The sequence below is a fragment of the Xylocopa sonorina genome, chromosome 8, assembly GCF_050948175.1.
Source record: "Xylocopa sonorina isolate GNS202 chromosome 8, iyXylSono1_principal, whole genome shotgun sequence".
NCBI lineage: Eukaryota > Metazoa > Arthropoda > Insecta > Hymenoptera > Apidae > Xylocopa > Xylocopa sonorina.
This window is the reverse complement of record NC_135200.1, coordinates 9,745,353-9,755,507: the sequence shown is the minus strand read 5'-3', so window position 1 is coordinate 9,755,507 and position 10,155 is coordinate 9,745,353. Positions and strand designations below refer to the sequence as shown.

General features: G+C 47.2%; 1 protein-coding gene across 1 annotated transcript in view; it reads left to right on the top strand.

Annotated features, from left to right (window-relative positions):
• The first annotated feature begins 423 nt into the window (after positions 1–423).
• Sarm (sterile alpha and armadillo motif) overlaps positions 424–10,155 on the top strand; it is a 107,458-nt gene continuing 97,726 nt past the window's right edge. Inside the window, exon 1 of the transcript XR_013102155.1 lies at positions 424–728. The gene's annotated coding sequence lies outside the window, so the exon portion shown is untranslated. The remainder of the gene's footprint in view (positions 729–10,155) is intronic.

Genomic DNA, 10,155 nt, shown 5'->3' with positions numbered 1-10,155 from the left:
CTGAGACGGTAAATCCATATTATCAGAAGGCATTACTGTCAACTCGTCCGTTCTTTCCACTTGCTAGGGCTTCTCCGGTTCTCTGCCACAGTTTCACCGTAGCTTCCAGTCAGTCTCGATCGATCCTCTAACCTGACGATCGAGAAAATCGTTCGATCGGTCTATCCACTTGAAAACGAATGCGTGAGAAACTGGAAACAACCCATTTTGTACTAAACGTACAAAAGTTCGTCATCAAGAGAAACAGTGTAATTGGCTGGCCATTTTCTTAAGATCCATTAAAATCTAACGAACGATAACTATCTCAGTACGAGAAGAAACAAACGTTTGAACGACTGATAAACGTTCAACGTTAGAGGAAGTTCCGATAAAAAGAACTGCACGGTTGGCTCGGCATTGGATCTCTCCCTGGCAATGATAAATCCTGGCTTGGCGGTGATCCTGGGGCGACCCTCGCCGCGCGATTAACGAAGGCGAATCAAGTTTCGATGGGAGACGGCTGGCTTAAATACCAACGCGATAATAAACGACAACTTTCTCGGAGCAGGTTTCGGCGCAACGATGACGAACAGAAGAGCCGATTGTGCGGCAAAAATTCAGAGAGCTAACCAGCGCGTCGAGGCGTCGCCGATCGGTGGTTCGTGGCTCGGTTCTGTCGAGGCTTGAAGGATCGAGGGACCGTGGGAACCATGGGCAATGGATCGTCCTGCTGTCCGCATCGCAAAAAGGTGAGTACTTTCAATCTGTTTCTCTCCACCGTCTTTCGTCGTCGATTAATATATTCATGAAAGGAAAATGGAGGCTTGCTTCACCCTCCATTATGCGACGAGTACTTTTCAATAGCCACACTCGAGCGTATAATATTTCTTAGCATATTTACATGTTTAATAAACGTAGATCTATCTACATATGTAATCGACAGCAAGTTTAATTACACCTAGATGGTTCTTTCACTCGTTATCGTATCGTTTACCATTTTATAAGGCCAAAGAAGTGCTTAGGAATGGGAAAACTACGAGTGGTGTGATCATACTGTAAATATGGAATTGTTATTGGTAATCGCAGGATGTGTGCGTAGTGGGGCAGTCGATCTTCGATTTCGAAACGTTCGTGATACTGGTTGATAAGAGGTTGGGCGATACTGCGAGGCTGGTACGCGATCGTACTGCGAGATGGCAGCACGCTTCGATTATGATAATGCCCTGGCGAACTGTCCTCGGTGATAAACGCACAGTAGCATTCAAGTTTAAGTTAAAAGTGTCTTTTTTATACGAAATTTCGAACATTTATTTCTATCAATTCGCGTTAATCGCGACGCGAGTCACAAGTTATCGAATCTGACTCGTTCCAGTTACACTGAACTCCAAACGATTGCGAAATCAACGAAGAAATGTCAACCAATCGCGCATTTCTTTCATAAACTTTCAAACTTACGAATCATCCATCGATCTAATCGATTTCTCACGAAATGTTTAGAAAAATCGATGGTGCTTGGAGAAGTCTGATTTTTTAACGACGCGTAAGGAGTCGAAGGAGTCGATCTCGGGAACCAGTTACCGATCGGTTGCACAAGCGGCCGGCGTCGTTAGATCCTAACGAGTGGCGTTGCGAAAAGAAAGAGAAAAAAAAGGAAAAAGCGAGGCACGCCGACGAAGCGACGATATCCATGGGACTGCCCGTCAGCTGATAGATATCGGACGGATTCGCGATTGTGCAACTGTGCCAGGCGGAACGGGCACGCGGCCTTCGGCTCGAGAATAACTCGGCTCTGAGTTATTTTCTGAAACCAATCTCGCCGCTGATATACGGCTGAAAGAAACCGATTACGATCGACGTCGGTCGCGCAGTCTGCCACTGCCGCGCGTCTGCTCTTCTGCTCGGTTCTGCTCTTCAGCCGCGCGAGAGGACGATTCTGGACAGGAGCTTCGCGACGGAGGACTTTGAACGTCGATTTTCTAGCGTCGATCGATGAAATCGAGATAGAGAATTCAGCGAAGTGTCTAAATAAAATCGAGGAGTAATTTGACATTGAAACTTCGACGATAGTCGTTTCTCAAGATTTCGCTGTTCATTCCGTTTTGGAGTCCTGAATACTTAACCAACCGCATAATTGATCGCTCGCCCGTTTCATTCGCATGGAATTAAATTTAATAACGGCGAAATTTATTCTGGTAAATAACCGGTCGAGTGAAGAAGCGATTAAGAAAAGCTGAGAGACACGAGAGTTGATTTTAGCCGGTTGGGACGTAACGAAGGAGTCGAGAAATTGATTCTGCGGGCATTAAAACAGGCCGTTTGGGCGCTCTTGCCGCGAAGAACGATTTAAATTGCAAATAAAAAGGAAGTTTTGTAACGGTAAGGCAGCCTGTTTCCTTTTTGAAACGTTTATCATAATTTGTTCGCCGATCGGGTGCCTCGATTTCGAACGATGCAAATTGGTAGCCGATACTTGTACACCTTTTATCGAACGGATATCCGACAATTAATCTGCATTCCATCATTTATTCGGAGCCACTGATTTAATATGGGCGTTGAATATAATAAGCGATTCTCGCCATCCGCGATGTACGAACGTTAAAATCAAACCCGTTCTGCTATCGAAGTTAATAATATTCCTCAGGCCGTGTTGCGCGTTAATAGCGTTAAACGCCAGTGAACCTTGGCATTACGCGATTCATCTGTCATTTTATCATCGATATTAACGCGATAAAGTCTCGATTCCATCCCAGCAATCATAAAAATCAACAAATCTACATAACCACAGTGAAAGAGAAATACGAGGAAAATGCTAATCATTGAATAATATTAGTTCACACTCGAGGCTAAACTTTGGAATCTTTTTTTCTCGCAGCCTCTCGCGTCGATCAAAATACTCGACACTCTCCGTTTCACACGCGTATACACGCGCTGAAGTTTATTACCACCGAGCGATTGTACGAAATCGTGTGTACAATTAACTAGTACAATTAACATCGAGTTTCATACAAGCTGTCTGAAGGCTGTTCACACCATTTCACCGCGCGAAATTGACCGACTAGTCGCCTCCGCCGCGTTGTTTTCATCTCGAATTCTTTCCATGGAAGCCTGTTCAATTATTACGCCACATAAATTCCACGCTGGTAATTAATTTGCAATACCTAGTAATCATATTAACGACTCTCTAATAATCGTTCGAGTTTACGAGTTTCGAGACAAGTTCGATCCCCTTGCGCAATCTCGCGAATTTCACTTGGAAACGACGCCCTACCACAGTCGGACGAGATTTCCCTAATTTATCGCCGACGATATATCAAACGTTCTCGGCAGCAGGGCAGAAAGAATCGCGCGTTTTGCTCTGCAATTAGCCAACCTGTCGTTCCACTAATTCCTGTGCGAGGCCTACCGGCGAACCGTAAATTTCTCGTCAAATCTCCGCGAGAGCCGCGCATCCCCCGTGGCTGATGCCTTTACGACCACCGAGCGATCGTAAATCATTCGAGCTTGCGTCCTTGCCGCGGTAGCTTTCCGAACGGACCGCGTGTTTTCGAGTTTCTTACCGGCCCTCGATTCCACTCCGCTGTACTTTCAACGAGGAATATAAAAAGAACGATAATATACAGAGTGCCTGAGAATTATATGCCAATTACACGAGGAACGGTGCCATATTTTTTTCACGGACGATGGAACAACTGGTCGAGAAGTCGAGAAGGAGAAATGGCTCGAGTGATTTAAATTTGCGTGACTTTATTAAAAGCCACCGCACGCGTATGGTTCTAACGACGTTTAACGAGAAACTTGGAAATTCTGGATCTCGTGGGACCAGCTTCGAAGCCTCCAGAGGCACGTCGCGAGGCAACCGGGAGCGAAGGTGCAATGAAAATGTCCACGTTGGTTCACAAATCGCGATGCCTATTTCGGAGCGCTCGTTACGCGCGTAACGCGAGACCAGATGAAAAAGGCCGCGTAGCCCAATTAAGGGTGACAAGGGTACCAGCAACGTATCAGGTGTTGCAGGAAAATCGGGACTGGTTCGCGGCTATCTACTGTCACGAGCCAGCACTTTCTCGCGGGTCCTTTGTTGGTCTCGCGTTGGAACGCGAGGGTCGCTGAACCGTCGTTGAACCGGAGTGAAGTCGACTCTGTGTCGCAACCACCAGAAGATCTCTCACGATCTACAGCGAGGACGCGTTCGACCAACTTGCGTAGCGTTTAAAGATTTTGCGATTTATTTACGTAGAACGAAACGGTCGCTTTCGTGACATAGAAACGATTTTTAATGGAGGAGGGGACAGAACTGGGGACGGTGATGAACGTCGAAGATGGAGCGATGTGTTTTTTTTTTTTTTGCAGCCTGGATAATATTCACGCGTGGAGGTTGTTAAGCAACGATGACGTACGCGTACAGTGTATTTGATGGTGCAAAAAATGGTTAATATTCCGCGCGCGTCCCATTAGCATCGGTTATTGCCTGCAATCCTTTCCCAGCGAGCGCTGGGACTCTCTTTAGGTGGATCTCAGGCGATTCGACTTCTGCTACCATTAATATAAAATGCCGTTCGAGCGTGTTCTAAATATCAAAGTTGAAATGCCGAGCATTGCGTTTCGTCATCGCGTTTCCACGAAACACGAGACGTCTCGAACGCGACTGGCACAATTGCAGTTCCATTAACTTGGAAATGCATTCATCAACACGTGTCGGCGATTATTAATTATCAATTCGCCGTCTCCGTCCAGGCGTTTGTCTTTCTTCGAGCCACGATTTCGCAACGAGGACACCGTGCGCGAACGTGAAACGCGTTTAATACCTGCGCGGACAATCGTCTCGCATCGCCATTTTTTTCGCCAGAGCGACAGAACCGAGCGGGCACGTTTCCATCGGAGTCTCGTAAAGATTCTACGAGCGCAATAAACATTATCGACATGAAAATGAAGCGATCACGCTCCGGCTGGCGTTACCGCGACGCCTCAAGGGGTGTCTGATGGACGAGGAGCGAGGTCGACCGCTTGAGAAACACTCGAGCGTGCATCGTTTTCTCACGACGTTGCACGGTGGACAATTTCATAAATCCACTGTGATAAAATAAAAATTCCTTGCCAACTTCTCATCCTGAAATACCTCCTAACAACAGTGTACAAATTACACAACTTAGAACGAAGCTATATTAATTTGTATCATCGTACATCCGATGACCACCATCGAACTACCCAACTACCAAAGTAATTACAGTTTTTCTCAAAGCGTTTACGTTCCCCTTAACATCCCTTCTTCCTTATTATCGAAAATAAAATACAGTGATCGCAGCGTGGCACCTTCGCCTCTCACATCCCCGAGCAACTTCCACTCGCGCGCATTTATCACCGTCTGTAACGCTCTATGAAGCATGAAAGCAGAGACACGCTACCCTTTTACTCCCAAAGGCGAAAAAGTGCGGTTGGCATCGATTACGTTAAGCAGGGCTCCAAACTCCGCGCGCGTTTCATCCAGCGAGGAATGCCTCCAGAGGAGGAGACAGGAAAGAGGGACACAACAGATGCGAAGGACTGGGAAATGTGTTAATCCCGATAATTAAGTGGCTTCGCGCCAGAGGCGGTCGAGCCTGTGAGACGCGGCTCTTTTCGTTCGCGAGGAACGTTGGTGAGATCGTTGTAACCGCGAACGACAGCCACCGCTGTATGTTTCGCCTAGGATTTCGAGTTGGTTAATCGACTCGGTTAATGGTCGTGGACCGTTTTAGGTAAGTGGGACACGGCGAAGCGGAACTGCTCGACCGCTGTAATTATCATATTACGTGAAAAGGAAAAAAGGCGGAGAAGAAAAATGGCCGTCGAGAGGCGGCTGGTGATAATTCGTCTAGCCTGCGTGCCGCGGCTGGCGTCCTAATTAATCAAACGTGTCATTAGAGGATAATAGCTTTCTATTAGCGTAACCCCTACATTTGTTAGATCGTAACTGGTATTTGATTTCTCTGTACTTATGCCGCGCGACTCTTGTTTCTCGTCCCTACGAGCAGATAAACGCGTGCAGTGGTAATCGCGCTAAATTAACTATTAAGGACTGTTAGATCTCGATTAACGCCGTTGGAGATACTGTCTGCTTCGATAGATTGATCGAGCGCTAATAGCGCACAATTTTTCAGCGCGAGGCTATTTTAGTCTGTAATGACACTTTTTTCCCCGCATTATGCTCAGTCTTCTGATAAATGGTCGCGTGCGAGGAGGTTATGAGGAACACTGACAAACAATTTTTTCAACGCGACGATCATCGTCGGTTTGTTGCAACGGACGATTGCTAAAACCAGAAGCTTCGCTATCGAGCGGACAAAGTAAATAAATACGAAACGGATAACAGTTCAATAACAAACGTAGCGAAATTATTCTTCGTTTCTTATCGCGATCTGACTCTGTACCACGCAACAGAAGCGCGTCACTCTGTTACGAGCTGTTATCATCCAACCAGATAATGCTCGCACGAACACGACGTAATAACTTTATCCAGCCCCGACTTCCGAATCGACACGATCAATTGCACAAATCGTACGACACTCTCGAAATAATCGATCGCGATAGTGTCGTGTCGATCAAAACGAGAAACGATCTCAGATTTATCCGCTGATTCGAAGAAACGTTAAAGCCACCGTTATCCAGCGTCGCGGATGGATCGTTCGATCGTTGGATCTCGAACGAGATACTCGTTGTGATTTACAACGCGAGTTCGATTGTCCAACGCGTGTGTACGCGTAACAGTGTAAAGTACACGTGAAAACGTGGACACTGAACGAAAGAGTTGAGTCGCAACGATCTCGCGTTTCGATCGCAAACAGCTGGGGTACGTGATTGTGCGAGAGCACGCGCGCCTCCATCGCGATAACTTCCCCGATCGCGATTTCATCTCTCTCGATACAATGTCCCGCGGGAGCCACGGTGCTTAGTACACATCCCCCAAACAGAAGTCAGCCAGGCGAGCCACGGCTGAATGCTAATTACCATCGACCGAAACCCTTGTCGCGAACGATTTATCTTGTATCTTCTCGATTGAAAGCGTTCCACGCGTGACTGCCCTACCAAAACCAGCCCCCTCCGATGAAGATATTTCATTATACGCGTCGATGCTCGACTTTTTTTCCGGGTTCGCCGTCCATTAATAACAAGGTGACACGCGATTGATTAAGATAGCCTCGAACTGCATCGCGCGAACGATCGTTTACGTCTGATAACGTGGAATTACCGTGAACAGTCGGTCAGACGTTAGACACCCTGTGCGATCATTATCGCGAGCCCCCGTTCGCGAAACCAGTTCCATTCGATGTGAAAAACCGCCGCGGATCCGATACACTCGCGACTCGAAACTTTTCATTCATATTCCCGTCGATCTTTTTTTTCTTTCTCTCGCTCGCTAAGTGACGCATGATTGATTAAGATCGACTGGTAGCCCTAGCCGCGTGTATAAACGAGCGTTCGCGGTTGATTAACGTGGAATTACCGTTGAACGCTCGATGCGAAATTACAAGTTACCGCGTACGCTATCCATTTACATTTATATTGCGCTGTCGATGCGGTGGTTTATTGCCTCCGCGGGAACCGTCCCGTACGATACACCGCCGTCGTCTAATCGCGTCGAAGGAGGCTGGATAACTCGGGTCCTCGTTCGTTTCTGCGATCTGTCCGCGGATCTGGGAAAAGCGCCGCGATGGAGGACTAATTTATGGCCGTCGTGAGGTACTCCACGATCGACATTTTCTCGCAGACATCGAGGAGGCGAGAGAGGCGGTTTAGGTCAAGGCATTCGTCGTGCCGCATTGTTCTTCACCACGGCGAAAGTGCGCATACGATTATCGTCTATTTATCCCACACCGCTCGTCCGCGATGATGCATACGCGCGCATACGCTTTTAAACGACCGAGCCGATCGTCGTACTTCCACGATGGAATCATCGGAATCCGCAGGAATGCCACGGGACCCGATACCGCTGAAAGGGTCTGAAAGCAGGGTTGGATAAACCTTTTTTCAATCCCTGCTAATGTCCGCGGATCACTTTCGAGGTCGACGCTCGTTTCTACGTGTCTCGCGCGGTATGCCCGGTGGTAATCTTCGCGAGAATGCATCCACGTAGCGTGGAATTTCGCGAGGGAATTTCGAACGACTTCCTTAACGCTGGATTCGCGTTCGATGTTACTTGGAGCACTCGTGGCTCGAGGCGATTGCAGGAATCGCTGCAGAAAGTAGTGATCGATGCACGCCATTTGGACCAGCAACAATTCCAAATCGAAAGATTTGGCCTTTCATTATGTTTAATTTATAGCGAATTTATTTATTATTACAGTTACGACTGCACGCGAAGTCTATACGAAGAATTGCTATCCTAGAATCGTCGTTTGTTCGTTGAAGAGAGCGGGAATCGGTGAGAAGGATACGATTGGGAGTCATTAATCCCCCGGTAGAATCAATTTTATGTGTCACTCGGTATTTACAGAGGCAATCAGACCACGATGGATTCAGTTATTAAACTAGTATCCGAGGCACGCAGGCTCGAGGCTGTTCGGTGATCGATCAAACTCGGGATTAGATATCTGTACGACAATCGAGTTGCAACGGAGGTATTGTATAACGATATCGCAGCTGTGTGATTCACTTTGTTTAGTGTTAAACGCGTCTATTGTCGGTTAATTTCATCTTCGAACGTAGCCGCATTTCTGTATCTGTGCACCGTAGCCTCGTATCGAAGCCACTTCCAAGTCCTCTGGAGAACAGCTATACGTGTGAAATAAATAACCTTCGTTTCAAACCGATCTACAACGATCCCATGCAACCTGCGTGCGATCGAATAAAATGTGCCACTCGAGAGCACTCCATCCGAAAGGGACCCATATTGTTTCGAAATCGCGTCGATCAAGGACTGTTAGTAACGAAATCTTTCGTGACTCAACCTGCGAATGCATCAGAGCTCGCAGAGGTCTTTCACACGTGGTGACCAAAGCGCACGGTGAATTCTAAAACACTCCTAAATTACGTGGCAAATTTACTTGGTACGAGACGAAACAATGAGAGAGTTGTAGTGGAAACGACTTTGTTGTTTCGAAGGAAGAAGTTGTCCGCGTCCTCGAGCAGAGGAAGAAAAGTTCAGTCTCGCTGGATTCGAGATGGTTATCCGTAACGGATACCAAGTCTGGCAAGCCACGACCGGTCTCGCCGATAATCTAGCATCGCGGCTACGGGTCGACATTGAAAATCGCTTTCGATCTAAGACGCGTAACAAATCGCGGGGGATGATTGAATCGATTACGCGGCGCGGAGGTACGAGACAGGCGGTGCAACAAGGCGAGGCGGGCCGCGATATAAATCGCCCCGCCGTCAAACACGTCGCGGCCATTGCGCGTTACTTAAATCACCAGGTAGATCTAATTTGTTAGGAAATAAGAGCGTGGTGCGCGAGCGACATGGGAACGGTGCGAATGAAGTCTTTACACGGGGTGCCTCTATTATCGTGGTCAGAGGAGCAGAAAGCCAAAGGCGCGTCGATGAACACCGTTCATTTTCAGCTCGCGTCCAGTGAAACTGATATCGAATTAATTGCAGCGGAAATTGTAGGCTTTCAGAAAGGAACTAGTTCTAGGAAAGAACGTTACTCTCTGTGGATTAAGTCTGACTATTCTTGTAAGAACACCAGAAGGAATATCAGCAATGGGAAAAACTAATTTTATAATAACAGGACTCGATATAGTTTTTGGGACAAACGTGGACTTAAGAATTTATTGACAAGGATGGCTCTGTCTCTTGAAAGGTCTTCGAGTGGGGTTTTTCAACCAGCCATCCTTGTATTTCCGACACTGATAACAGGGATAACCCTTGGAATAAGGGGGTTGAAAATGGTGTTAGATCAAAGGGTCGGGACGAAGCTCGAAGAATGGGGCGGACGGATAACATTGTTGGAAATTGTGCAGAGATTATTACGACCTTTAAAGACCACACGCACGGTTTGACCATCCTGGAAAATGTCTAATGCGAGTATAATTTTGTTGGAGGCCGCATCGAGATTCGCGTAACGACCCGTTAACTCTATCATTACGCTGAGAATGTATAGATGGAATTGTTCGCTCGTTTCCGCGTAAAAGTGGCATCGAAGGTGGAATTACAAGACCGACGCGTACGCGTACCCGGCTATTTCGACGGTATATACAC